At 39.7% G+C, this 15,199-nt stretch overlaps 1 protein-coding gene across 3 annotated transcripts in view; it reads left to right on the top strand.

Moving 5' to 3' along the window:
- Positions 1-3,532: 3,532 nt before the first annotated feature.
- Positions 3,533-15,199, top strand: part of barhl2 (BarH-like homeobox 2) — a 52,309-nt gene continuing 40,642 nt past the window's right edge. For all 3 annotated transcript variants that reach the window (XM_046392352.1, XM_046392349.1, XM_046392351.1), the window contains exons 1-2: positions 3,533-3,754; positions 7,859-7,904. The gene's annotated coding sequence lies outside the window, so the exon portion shown is untranslated. The remainder of the gene's footprint in view (positions 3,755-7,858; positions 7,905-15,199) is intronic.

The following is a 15,199-nucleotide window of genomic DNA, read 5'->3' as shown; positions in this document are numbered from 1 at the left end:
TCTTGTCAAACCTCTTTATTTTTGTTTGTCTACATGTAATGATCAGATATCCCATGACTCATGATTTCTGAGATCAATTTTAGGAAAAAAAAAATCTATTCCAATCTGACAGTACTTTTATGTGACCTTCTGTGTCCATAAAGACAGATAATATAACAATAATATTTCCACAAAATGGCTTTCGTTCAAGCTTTTATTATCTAAACTGGACCCGGGGACATTCTGTAGCTTCAGACTCCTCATTACTGCTTGAGAAAATACAAGTCTACTTTTTTTTTCTTTTTTTTCAATTACACATACATATGTGTACATTTTTTCCTCTTATGTTGGCAATTCAGTCCATAATGACTAGGGAATTCAGGTTAATATGTTGACAAGGTTTAACAACAGCGGGTCATGTTGCACAACACGCATGGCTGCCTCCGTCCTCTCCAGCAGCTGACAGGTCCTAATCATGCGCTGCCCTAAAGGCACTGGGGCAAAGAGGGTTTTAATCACTGCGTTATAGACCGGCACGGGGCTTCAAATTGAGACGTAATTAAAGTCAAAGTTGCAATAATTGTTTCAGCTAATTGGGCAGACAAGTGCGTTATGGTGCGATTACATTATTTGCTGTAATTACCTGAGTCAGAGGGTTTTTGCTGGCAGTAGAGGATGTTGATAGTGTATGGAGATTTACGTTTAAAATAAATTGTATATAGAAACAAAATGATCAGTCATAGCTCATAGCCTGGAGATAGAGCTGATCCGTAGGCTACTTCTTTTTAAAATGTATTTTTGATGGTACAACAACAACAACCAAAAAAAAAAAAAAAAGAAAAGAAAAAGAAAAAAAAGCCCCCATAGGTGCAATATTTTCACGTTTCAAATAACGTTACCTGTAAGTCTAATTTTACACCACTTTGTCTGGTATGCTACAATCACACAGGCCCAGCATCACTGTGTCATTTACAGTAGGGCGATTAATAACGCAGTCAACAATATGCCCAGTCTGGAGCTCCTCGGTGGTGATGCTGCACCTTCGGCAACGTCATTATTTCCTATTAATTACTCGCCAAGCAAATGCCTTTTGGAAACGGAGCTGCAGTAGGTGTGACGGGGGACTGGTCAGGGAGCAGCTGCCCTGCATCCCGCCGGGCTCAGACTGACCTCCTTTTTTTTTTTTGTTTTTTTTTTCTTTAACTTCTCTAAACTGGAGTCTTGACAAGCCGTATAGGAGCGCAGAGAGGTTTGATTTGGATGAGGGGAGAAATGTAGAATATGAGCCAGAAATGACGAGTCAGGCAGGATATAGCAAAAGAATAAACTGACGAGAGAAAAAAAAAAATCAGACCTTAACGTGTCTGTTTTTGGGCCTCGTGTCTGTAGTGATCCATCATATTACACCCGGACTGCTGGAACCGCTTTCCCTCTTAATATGGACTACCATCCACACTGATTCAGTCATATTTTGTCCATCACCTTCCTTCACCACATCTCCCAACTCCACAAAAAAAAAAAAGGATGAACATGTGCTTTAAATTCCGCAGTCATTCACAGAAAAAGTGAATATTCACGCTTGTGATTGTATCCAGTAATCACTTAAAGGAGTGTGAAGCGGCTCTATGGGATTAAAAACTGTTTAGTAAACACTGGGCCCATAAGCTTTCTGTGCTGGTGCCACTGTGAGGTTTCGCAGATGGACGGTAGGGGGCGCTGCTCATTTCGTTCTGAAAGCCAGGAGAAACATATCAACCGGGTCACACAAAGTGGTTAAACTGAAATAGATAACAAACGACAGTAATTAAAATAAATACGAAAATAAAAATAAAACAGGGAAGGAAACGAAGGTGGTAATGTGACAAAGAAAAAGTCAGTATAGCTTATCACAGCAGAATGTTGCATTTTATATTTTTTATTTGTTTGTTTTTTTTTTTTTTGCACCTTTCCAGGCTGTATGAGACATTCCTGTTCGGTTTATCTCGATGTGTTTAGATATTGCTGATAGGCTACAACATTCCTGGAATGATCTCTCACTCTCACAGACAGACTGCATTGGATTTCCCTTCTTCTGCGGGGTGAAGGGTAGTGAGCTCCTTTAAGGTCCTTTTGCAGGTGATTCCTCTCCATTTTTATTAATCTGGCCCCCCACGAAAAAAAAACACTCTGCTGCTCTCTGGATGCATAAGTCTGCGGGTGCTGCACAGATCGTCTCAGCATCACATCAGCAATCAAACACATCCCAGAACAAAAAAAAAAAAAAAAAAGAAAAAAAAAACCTTCTTATTTGCCTTTGTCGCATTTGAGGAAGAAATTTAATTACAACGGCGGGTGTATGCAGGCACTGGAAAAAAAAAAAAGAAATACCAGGCGACAAATGAATATACAGAGCAGATGACAAAACATGAGGGGGAATAACTGACAGATGAAAAGACAGAGGATGTGCAGCTAACAGGCAAAACGCGCCGGTACAAAGCCGCGCACACCTTTGAGAGCATGAGTTTGTTTTATTGCACTTCTCCCGGGTTGCATCTCCTGTCGATTCGCAGAAAAAGAAGGGGGGATAAGCGAACATGCCCTGTTTAAGAAACAAACATGCAGATTAGATGGGATTCTGACAACACACAGCTCAGACTTCATGTCCCACAGCTCATATCTCAACAATGAAAAACAGGGGGTTGGAAAATCCACTCAGCGCGGTTGACAACACTTACAGTCATTCTGCACAAAATAAATGCAAATAATGAGGTGGCATCTGGAAATAAATAGTGGAAGTTTAAGACAAACTGATATCAACTCTGGTCGGTTTAAAACCCAATGGGTGCTACTAAAAATCTTGATTTATACGTTTCAAGGGTACAGACACAAATATAAAATAAAATTAAGTATATTGTCACAGAAGGGGGATTGACGGCTCTTTGCTGCACAGGTATTATTATTATTTTATTTCAAAAATAGAAATGAAACCCCCAAAAGTCAGTGTTCACATGCAGTGGATTTGGGCGTAGCCAGCAGGAAGCCTTTCTGCAGAAGAAGAAAAATCAGACCTTACACGGCATGTGTAACATTTACTTCAAGTGCCGGGAGTTGTCACCTGTTATACGTGGCAGCAGCAGCCTCCACTCACTCACTCATTCACTCACCTTCCACGATGCTGCTCCTGCGTGGACTGCCACAGCAGGCCCGCGCAGCAGCAGCCACACTGACGGAGAAAAAGTGATGTATCTGAAAAAAGTTGAAAATTCCGATTCCGCCTTGTTCTAAAAACACAACACGTAAAAGCACATAACACCCATAATTCACAACCCAAAGCAGCGTCATTTGGTGGTTATTCCATGTAATTTATAGTACATTTTAGGCCAATATCTTCTTGTTTCAATTTTATTTTTGCAGAAGAAAAACAATGTTATAGCTAACTTTTATGACTAACTATGCACCACTACGCGTTCTTGTGATTCCTATGTGTTCATATGATTAAAAAGTCAAATAAATACAGGCTTTTAAATGTCACGTGACTCTTGATTTCCTCAGGAAGTCGTGTCAATCCAGGAAATACACATAAATAGCGTCTGTTTTTTTGGGAGACACTGAAAGTTTAGTCCTGCCTCGGACCCTTCGTTGTAAATTGGTTGTTAGTGCAGATTTATTAATCCGATAATACCGCGATAATTTGAGAAGTTTTGCCAGGAGTTAATTAGAAAGGTGTTTGAGCATCCCAGAGAGTGCACACAGTTCATTCATGTGAGCGGCTAAGGGAGCGTCAGACGGAATGCAGGTAAAGCTACTCAGCACTGCGCTTTCGACTTTCAACCGTTCACACATGAAACAAACTGTGATATTTAACACTTTCTTGACTGTACAAAGGGCTTCGGTGTCACTGTGTATTGTTCACTCTGAATTAGTATGACACTGGAAACAATGGGGCACAAATCGACAATGGCTCATGTTCCTGCTACACTTGTCTCAGCTCCGCTGGGCGCAGTGGTCCATGCTAGGAGTTTGATTCCAGAAGGCTGTTTTCACATCCATCTGAAGGTGGACCGTTTCTCTGTATGAGTCTGATTTTGTGACATCACAACTGGTTTGAGCCTGTTGTGGCCTGATATACAACTTAACCAAGTGGGATGTGGAAACTGAAAGGCTTCAGTTCAAACAGAATGGATGTTTACAGTGAAGAAGGAGGCTTTGTGTGTTCAGCAGTGGAACTTTTGAAATGAAAAATAAGAATAGTTTCAGATTCTGGGTTTTTCACTGAGCTTGAAGGATTGTGGATGTTTTCAGAAGTTCCAACTACGTGACGTACAAATTCATCATAAAAGCCGTGAAAGGTTGGCAGTCGGTGCTGCTCTGGTCTATGTGAATTAGCTATAAGGCGTTGAATAACAAGCACGTAATTGTTGACTTTCTGAAACAAGACGAATGCGAGGTTCTCTAAACTGAGATTTAGCTTTCTTGTGCCCCACTGAACCACTAAAGGAGCTCCCTGAACATTCAGCATTCTTTTCTCATAACCTGTGGACCAGTGTGAAGTCATCTTTATACTACACTTTAAATGCTCTTCTTTTTTTTTGCCTAATTCCCCACTCTGTGAACTGTAACGGTACATGGTGGCAGCATCTCCCACAGGCCTGAACATTACGTGCTGCTGTGCATCAAATCTCCATGGCAGCCTCATTATTCCATTCTCCTCCACTATCCAAGGTTGATCTAATCACCAGATCAACAAGCGGGATGTGTGAGAGAACAAATAATGGAGACAAAATGAACAAATGATTAGTATGCTGTGAAAAGTACAATACGTTTCTTATTTAGCATTTAGATAACTATCTATCCTGAGGAGCAAGCTTCAAAGTTGAACTCAGTTTAGGCGAGGGGGATTAATTCTCTCTACTGCATGCTTCATTGAATCTCTCATTACCAAACTTTGTCTGTATTGATGTTAGATTTGATTGAAGATTAGAGCATTTAGCAAATCTTGCTTTTCCGCATGTATCAGGCTTTTTCAAGCGCGGCACACTGCTCGCTGGTCAATACCCTCACTTTTATCCAGTGTCTGCTTCATTTAAACTTAATCAACTCCATCAATGAACTGGAACAGTGAAACGTCCCCTGGAACAATAGCTTTTGTTAGATAATGCTTTGGTCTTATTCCCAACTGGGTGGCGATAAACCTAAAATTACACTATGATGAACTATTTCAATCAATATGATAATGGAAATTGGCTTGGGTGACTCTTTGCAGGGCTTAAGGAGGCAGGCTAAAGCCTATGTGACATTAATACATCTCCATGCTCTCTCCCTGCTGTTGCAACCCCCTACCTCACTTTATTGTCCCATCTTTTCAGTGACATTGACTGCACCATATTGCAAAGCGCCTGGTAGTTTAATGATCTATCTGCACCAGGGAATGCTTGTGTTGAAATGGATGCACAAGCCGACGGCCTCATGCATTGTTTTCCAACTAAATTACAGGCTCTATACTTTGTTTCCTGTAGTGGCTCAGCGGGACGTAGATCAATCACCGACGGCACTGCTGTAAAACAGCTTCATCGCAGCTCTTGCTGCTCATTTGGACATTTTGTCCTTGTGTGGAATCCAGTGCCTGTTATAGGCTACAGTTCATCATATTTATACTGCTACCAAAAGACCAATTTCACAAGCCTTAGCAAGGAAAACGCATGCTTCCCATCTGTTGCATGCTAATAAATATGCCACCTTCTGGGACGATCCAGGAGTGATCATGATGATCAACTGCCAAGAGACATGACTTACCATAAAGCTGTTTATTTGAAAAGTTTCCCCTCAGCCAATAATTGTCAAATTTATTTGAGCGTCTATTATCATTTTCTGAAGTGATTTATAAAGCTGACTGAGTTGTTTTCCTCCACACCTTTCAGAGTCATTTCATTATCATTTCTGAGGCCATTGCTGGCACACGCTATGAGATGGATGCCTTTGTGTTGTTTCACACAGAAGTGAGCAGTTATCACTGGAGCTGAAAGTCACAGCTGTCCTTTAGCAGGGAGTCACTGATCAACTCAGTCTCCTGTGAACAACATGAAATGATGGAGTCGCTGGTTACATTTTTACAATCATGTACATTGATAGGTAATTGTGTTTAAACCAACAGCATTATGGAATAATGACAAGAAATCTTGTCACCTGTGGTAGGACCAAAAAAACATGTGCTTCAGATATTCAGTTTGAGCATATTGCTATTTATTCAACTAAGAAGTCTTGTGTTTGAATGTACACACTATAAAATGCCCCTTCAAGAAAAAGAGTGTGGCCATAAAAGCCTAAATGGTGGCCCCTGGTACACTCAGATGACACTATTACATCATATACACTGAGGTTGCCTGCTGAACTCAGTGTAAACTTGTAGTGAATTAATGGATCTGCCGTTGTCTTGTCTGGTTCCTTTACCTGTTGTGTAAAACAGAAACACACGTTTGTCTAATTCATGCGTTACTAAAATGAAAGACAGTATACATTTCAGTTGTTTATCTTCTAATGAAGCCCTTTAACCATTATATGCCGAACAGGACATTTTACAGTGGTAAAATAAATCTGTCCATGCTTTTTTTAAGGCTAAATTTTGCATTGGCGACACTACCGAAACATATCTTCAGTATTCCTGTATTGCAGTTTCTTGTTAAAACCTATCATCTTTTAAGATAGAACCCAGTATATCTGTGATGAGCTAAGACAGGCCAATAATGTTCTGCATGCCAACTGACTCTCATGCCTGTACAAAATATCTTCCTCCAAAACAAACCTTTGATTACAAAAATATACCTTCAAAGCAGCACTAATCAATCTTTTCATGCCGACAATAGAACAAATGTGCAATGTCAAAGGTATCACCAGCAGCTTCACACATTCCCATGAGCTTTAAGGAGTGTTTTGGTATCTGTTCTGATATCTATTAGCTTTAGTTTTGGTTTTATGGCTTGCAGATTTGCTGTTCGGGTTCAGTCTTACTGCTCTCATCAAACTCTTTTTCAGTGGAAAAATCACAATGTTCACTAACTATTGCAGCTGGTGATGTGGCTGGTGAACATAGTGGAGCATTTAGCCAGTTAAGAGCAAGATTTGCACCAAGAGTTGGTGGAGACCAAAACAGAGCTAAAAGCAGAGTGAATGCTCCACTATGTTTACCAGCCAATCAGTCATTTGACACATTCCAGAAGCTGCAGAGAGTTTCACCATTTCTGCTTGATGAATGACTTGAATGACTTATCAGTTGCTAGAATTAATGTTGATTAACGCTATTTTAATTAATTTATTAACATTATACTTGTTGATTTTCTGTGAAAACCACTGCCCTGTGCATCAGGTGAGAGTCTTTATCCATCTTTGCAACAGGGAATTTGAAATCTTTAACTATTTATCCACCTTCTCATTAGAGTTAGTTTTGCTGGAGGACAGGTCATGACAGAGACGGATACTCTCTGCCTCTCTAACCTTTCACCCCCAGCAGCAGCCGCTGTCAATTAGCTTGTCCTGCATCTTAAATGACTAAAGCTGCTTCAGTGTCACCATAATCCAGCTAACATGAAACACCAGATGTGTCATTTGACACTTTTGAATATGTTGTTTGCCTTTGTTTCCATGTTTTACTCCCAGTGCTGGAAATGATAAGAGAGGACAGACGTGCACAACAGATACAGCACCTTGAACATCAAAGGCCCGCACCGCAGTATTAGTAAAGTGTGTGTGTGTGTGTGTCTGTGTTCCTGCTGTAGCTCTGCACACGCTCGCACACATTCGCATGGCTGCTGTGTGCCTGCCACAGGAAAGCATCCTAGACAGCCCAGAATATAAAAATTTACAGGCCTTTTTCCTGCTTTGTCTGTCTTCTTCCCCATTCTCTTAGGTGAGCTGGGCCTGAGTGATAGACCAAGAACCTTTCATCATACTCAGTGAGTATAAATAGCTGTCATGTTTGATTGACGTTCTGACATACACATGTGATGCCCTGGAAGAGATTCAATGAGAACACGGTGAATGGTGGTTCTCCCATCTTCAAACCAGAGTTGTAATGAATGAGTAATTACACAAAAACCTGCGGGGTTCTGCATTTCCTCAGAACAGATCTCTCAGCATTCATACAGTGAAATTATCAGAAATTCCATAACAGTATGTACTGTTTAAGATGGAACCACATTATTGGCTTTAAATCTCCTCATAGTAACACAAATCTTATATTATCAACAGAATACTTTGATAAACTGTCTTTATGTTCAGTGTGTAAGTACGTAAAACAGAAAGAGATCTATCTATCCATCTATCTATCTGTCTCTCTCTCTGACTGTTGTTGTCATTTAATGTTAACATTAGCAGTTAGCTAGTTTAGCTTAGTTAGTACCACACCATACACAAGTAAAGCCCCACAGAGGGGCTAGCATGACTGTACACTCTTTGTTCATCTTGTTCATACATGTCCCCGAAAGAGTTATTGCACTTTGCCATATTTAATATCTGATTTCAAATTCTTGTGCCAGATCTGCACTGCAGCCACTCAAGCAGACAAGCACATCAGATCATTTTGGTTGAGGCCACGTGATTAACATAGTCAGGCCTAAAAAATGTCCTTAACGGTCAAAACTCCTTTGCTGTCTGGTATGTATGATGAACATCACTGTCCTGCTGCATTGTTCTAAAATCGGCACACTGTTTACAAAAAAGGCTCTGGGTCGTCCGCTACTCACCTTTTCAAACACGTTAAAGTCAACACTTGACCTCTAGAGTCATTCTTTTCGTATCCAATGTGGTGAAGTACACCTCCAACCAACAACATGCCAAAGTCAAACTACCTATGGACATCGCTCTGTATCCTGTAGATACACTGTATTTTTCCTTTTTAAGACTCAATGTATTGCTTTACCATACATTATGCAGTGAGCACTATGATATCTCTGTGGCTTGACACATATTTCTTTCAGAATGGTAATGCTGGTGTATTTTACAATAGGGTTTTGCTTTGATTTAATACACAAAAAAGCACAACACTCTCATCTGCGCTCCAATGGGCTGGAACTGGCGAGAAAGAAACAGTTTAACTAAAGAGAATATATGCATCAAATGAAAAGCAGATGAAAAATATGCAATTATGTTCTTGATTGGGTTTAGTATTTCTCTGCCAGCACATACCAGCTACTACCAGAACCTGTCCCAAATGGGCAGATTCCAGGCCTGGGCGAGGCCCCAGAAAACGTCACATCAGAACGATGCTGTCTCTCGCTACATCTCTGTTTCCTCAGATCCGTGGCCAGTGCGTCCCCCTCGTTCCCCTCTCCTCTTTGCTTCACTCAGCCCTTCTCTGCGTCCCAGATAATGGAGCTTGGCTTCTGTCTGCCAAAGGGTCTGTGGCTGCCCGGGAGTAATGACCTGAGGGGGTACTTTGTGACAACCAGGGTATAATAATGCCTCCAGCCACGGACAAAGCAGACCCTTGGGGTCAATTTTTAAATACTTTTATGTTTTTCACCAAGGGTAGGAGTCATTTGTTTCTATTGTAGGTCATATACTACGTATACACTGCAGAAAGAACACATTTATTCCTAACAACAAGGGATATAAAGTGTGGTTAATAGTTTATTTCAACAAAATGTGGTTATGTTTGATAGAAGCATGCTGCTGCTGACCTATCTCTTTTGATGAAACATCTTCCACTTTTCAACAGAAGTTATCTCGGAAATGTCTGTAGGCCGTAGTCCCTCAGATCAAAATACTGTTATTGAGGCACGCAAGGGAGTGTGGAATCACCTGCGAATGAAAGACTTCTCCTAATAGGTTAATTGTAACAAAAGCACAGGGTCTTGCCCCATTGAACAGAAGAGGATTGTGGAACACAGGCCTGTGGAAATGATGTCAAGCAATGTGCTGCCTGCACTCCCCTGCAGGGCCAGAGTTTGTCTGTCAGCAGTTAAATGCTTACCTCCTGCCCCTCCCCTAACACTCAACAATCAATTTACCTCCTCAGGGTCTATGAACCCAAAGATTTGACCTTGCAGACTTGTGCTTTGTTTCCCCCTCATCTCTCACACCTCAGCATGTACTTATTAGACAGAAGAAAGGTATTTTGAAACTGTTTTCTATACACATCGAGGAGATATATTCAAATGTTTCTGTGGCCAAAACCACAACAATTAAGCTGTACAAATTAGTCAAGTTGAATCAAGAAACAATACATACAGCTATGCTGCTCTTTTATTTCTGACAGACAGTACTGTTTCACTTCAGTTAATTTGTTGAAACTTAGAGGATTGATACCAACCATGTCTATATAGCACATATGAAGCTACAGCCTGAAGATGGTTAGCTTAGCTTAAAGAGTGAAAACCTTGAGAAACGGCTAGCACACTGGCACTTTTATGCATGTTCCCATTCTTGATGATAAGCTAAGCTAATAGTCTTCTGGCTCTAGCTTCATATGTAGCACAACTATGAGAGTGGTATCTTCTCAGCTAATTTTCAACAAAGTAAGCAAATTTCCCACAATGTCAAACTATTTCTGGAAAAGAAAATTAGAAAATTCAGCATACAGACGTTTGTTTTGGCAGGATATACTGGACGCCTGACAAACACGATATGTACAGTGAACATACAGAATCATATGGAATACCTAAGCCAGTTCCTGGGTGAGTTACAGGTGATAATCTTACTAATAATCAAATGACAAAAAAAGTATCAAAACAGAACCGCAGTTTTTAGTACGTTGTATATTTTACTGTTGATTTGTGCTGAGGGACGCGTCTGTGTCAATCAAAGATTTAAAATCCCAAGACTTATTCAGTCCCCCTCCCATTTCTACAGTAACCAATGGTGACAGTGCACACCCAGCAAGGTGCTAGCTAATTGGGCATACTGGGAATAAAAAAGGGGAAAAGCAGGACCTTTCTTTCTGATGTGATGTTTTCTGAAACTGCTGATGGTTCAACACAAAGCCTTCTTTAAGCTCCGTGCAGAGAGATTTGTAGCGAGCATCATCTGTTTTAAAAGATTTATATTTATGGTGTTCTTGCTTTTTAGTAGCAGAGGAAGTACATAGGAAGTGGTTTGAGAGGCAGGGATTGATATGGAATGTACACTCACAGAACTTGGTTCTAAATTAGTTCAGTTTGTTTACTAATCCCAGTTACTGAGTTGGGATGAATAAACTATCCCATCAACTGGGATTATCATGATGTTTTGTGCAGGTTTCATTGTTCCCAGAGGATAAATCCTAAGACTTTTGGTGGTCTGCTGACTCGTACCGTCTAGTTACACCAGCAGTTTTCAGTTATTGATTATTAACATGTGCTGGATGGATTGGCAAATTTTTCCCAGAGGATAAATCCTTAATGGTTTATGTGATCTCCTGGCTTTTCCTTTCGTTTTACTTCTTTAGCAAAATGTCTTTGCACACAGTGGATGGATTGCTATGAAATTTTGTACAGTCAAGGCAAATTCCATGTCAGGTGAACTGACATAAATTTTGTCATCCTCTGACTTTACATCTTGCTCCATCATCAGGTCAAAATTTGTATCTGGTACTTTGGTGTGTCACCAAATACTGGTAAAGCTATCCACATTCCCATCAGCTGCACTTTGTAGTGCCAATTAACAAATATCAGCATGCTAACATGGAAAAGTAAGATGGTTACTTTGGTAAACATCATCCCTAGGCATACATATATGCTGATGTATGCATCAGCATGTTAGCATGCTACAGTAGTGGTAAAGTTTGCATATTGGCATTCGCATTTAGCTCAAAGCAGGTTGTGCTGAAGTACAGTTTTTTCTCATTAAACTAAATCATGGCTTTCAAAAATGGAAATACAGAGAATATACAAATAGCAGCTGTAACATCAAGTGAAAATGGATAGAAGTTAGTTGTTATTGCATTATCATTGAGATGTTTTTCTTGGTCAGACACTTACACATCTTGCTTGGACAGTGTTTAAGTCTAAAAGTGAAGCTTTTCAGATCATTCTCTGGCATTTGTTATGAGCCTTGGTTTGTTTTTCACCACCACATTAGCCATTAAGAGAGCATCATATAGTCTGTGTTGGTGGAGTTTTCAATTTGCTGAGGGGAAGACAGAGTGGTTGAGGATGTATACACGTGGGGGAAGAGCTGCAGTGCCAGAGCTCAGCTGGAGCAGGTTACTTGAGGGAATGCTTCAGGAGCGGGAACAGAGCCAAAAGAGCAAGGAAACATACTTCACTTTATTGATTTTGTCGATCGTCTTAAATGAGGGGCACTCCAGGCCAAAGGCTCACCTCTGCATTTTCTCTCTGTGTGTCTGTGCTCCTTGGTGGACAACAAGCAGTGGTTACATGAGCTGGACGAGGGGAATTATGTATTTGTTTGTGTTTATGTGTGGGGAAATGTGTGTATATGTGAGTCCATTATAGTGAAACTTCAACTCAGATTTCTTATTTCAGAAAGTGTTGCATATGAACCTTTTGTCATTATCTTACACTTTTCATGTCGGCTGTCCGTGAGGTCCACGACCTCTGTGGCGTAAATAAGCCCATTGTTGGGATCAAATGCATCATCTTGAAGTCCAGAAATGAGCTAATGTGTCCAAGAAACACACTTGGTCTTCACAACCCCCATCATGGATCATGACCTATTGCTTTACACTGGAGATACGCTGTACTCATTGTGACTTATTCATCCACTGTGACCTGGTTATGAATGGCTTCTCAAGGCAAATATTGATTAAGTCAAGTCTAACATCACTTGGTTTAAAGCAAATGTCCATAAGCAATTACGGCTGGTAGTCTCATAGTATTTTCCATTTTTGCTTTGGCTGACATACTCATTTGTTTTATATTCCCATATGTCCTGTCAGGTGGGGCCGAATTTCCTTTTGTACAGTCATTGTCAATAGTTATTCAATAAACAGTACCCTTAAGTTTTTACCTCTGACCCTAAAGACATGTACACAACAACAAAAAAAAAAAAAAACAAAGAGATTTTTGCTGAGTGACAAAAATATTGTTAACACATTAGGAATGGATGATATGGATAAAATCTTCTATCACTGATGTGAAATTTTATATCTATCATTTATATTTTGCATATTGTGATATGGTACATTTCCTTGTAATTCAGTTGAAAAGCTTCATAAAATAATCCTTTTAAATGAATGATTTTAGCCCTAGATGGATCGATTTAGTCCTTAGATTTTTCCCCTCTACTCAAAGGAGTGTCTTGCTTATAGTTACCTCACTTGGAGATTTGACTGTGACATTCAAAGTTTGAAACCAGAAAGCTGTTATCGCATCCATCTGCTGAGAGCGGAAAGTTTCCCTGGTGTTACCGTAGGTCTCAGTTTAACATGCGGGCGCACCAACAGGATTTTGTGACATCATAAGCAGTTTGGAGCCAGTCATGGTCCAACATGCAACTTAGAGAAATGTGATGTGAAAACTTGAAACCTTCAATGCAAATGCACAGAGAATTAACATAGAAGAAGAAGAAGTCAGAGACATCTTGGTTCAGTAGCTTTCGTAATGAATAATATTTGCATGTTGGTATTTCTGGATATTTCAGTGAGTCGGTATAATTTCGTGATATTTTGAACAAGGAGTTTGTGAAAAGAAAAACATTTTATATCCCTTATGTCTGGAGGGGATTATTAAATATGGGGCAGCTCTAAGAAATATGTTTTCATTTTTATACATTCCGTTTTTTTGCCTAAATTTCAAGTTTTCTGTTTTCATTTTTCTGAAATGCTTTTATAATCTAAGCCTATTTTGTCAATAGGAAGAGTGTCTCATCATGGAGTAGATGAATGAAATTTCAACAGTTCAATAAGAAAATTTCCAAATTTAATGAATGTCAGTGAATTTAGTGGAACACAGCATTGCAATATTTTTCATCAAATAAAAAAGTAAAGAATATTTCTCTGCTCTAAATTTAGCTGCTAATTTTGAATACTCGAGTTTGTTGGACAATTTAACCATCTCAGAGTGTCTCTCTCACGCATTGTGTGTGTGTGTGTGTGTGTGTGTGTGTGTGTGTGTGTGTGTGTGTGTGTGTGTGTGTGTGAAACACCAAAAACAGAAGAAAAGCAACGTGTCCGTAAATGACAACAAAACATAGCTGCACAGCCCTTTTCTGTTCATTCTGCTGAGGTGAAGAAAGACTTTTAATGTTAGGGAAAACCATGATTATTAAAAACTCATCATCCACATTTTGACAAAGTCTGTGATATTCTGCATTTTATGGCTTATATAAAAAAAACTAGCTATTTAGGTTTTGTTCAACTGTCCAACTTGTATTCAGCTGTTGGTTGGATAAAACTATTTGAATGGACAAATAAATGAAATTTATTGAAATCACCTCAGGCTCTATATTGAAATGAGCATATATATATATATTTTTTTTTTTTTTACTATTTTCCCCTCACTTTTTCAGACCAATGATTCTTTTTTGAGGAAATGAAAACAAGATCAAATTATTTTAACAAATCATCGTTGATGACATAGTTCATTATGCTCTTTCTCTATTAGTTTTCAGTATAATAGAATAATAGATACTGTGCATTCACTGTTTGGAGATGTAATTGCACTGTTAAGGTAAAATCCCTCATGTGGCTTACCTTCATTTGGTCCTCGCGTAGACTTGCGTTTTCTTTAGAATTTGACTGTGTTGTTACACTTTGGTGCTGCACAGAGACAGTCTCTAGTGTTTGCTGCTGTTGTTGAGGGTCCTGACATATTTTATAGGCTGCATGTTTGGTGTTTTTCTCTTAACAGCAGGTTCAACCTTTCTGAAGTAGTATCCTTGTCTGATATGAATGTTGGTTTTGAATCTCCTTGTTATCCTTTATGATTGCCTTTTCCCTGACGATAACACTTTAGCTGTACTGAGGGAATGGATATAATTTTTACAGGGTTTTCCCCCGTAGCCCCTTGCTGGTGCTTCCTTATGTTTTGTCCCTCTCATTTCATTACACAAAATCCCAAGGAAACTACTGGGCAGGGATGAGTTAGTCCCAGCCAGCTCAGTGATTTTCCTGTTCTTTATTAAAGTGTAATCAAACATCGCTTTAAGTGGAAAATAAATATCCAGATCTAATAAGCTGCTCAGCCGGATCATGTAAATGCAAATTTTCAAGCTGGTTCCCATCCGTCCCACCGAGGGGAGAACAAGCCACAGCAATAGCCTCCTCCACCGGCGATTGTAAATCAAGGAAAATAATGGCTGGATAATGACC

The sequence above is a fragment of the Scatophagus argus genome, chromosome 6 (genome assembly GCF_020382885.2).
Source record: "Scatophagus argus isolate fScaArg1 chromosome 6, fScaArg1.pri, whole genome shotgun sequence".
Classification (NCBI taxonomy): domain Eukaryota; kingdom Metazoa; phylum Chordata; class Actinopteri; family Scatophagidae; genus Scatophagus; species Scatophagus argus.
Note: the sequence above shows the minus strand (reverse complement) of the source record. Positions and strands in the feature narration are given on the sequence as shown.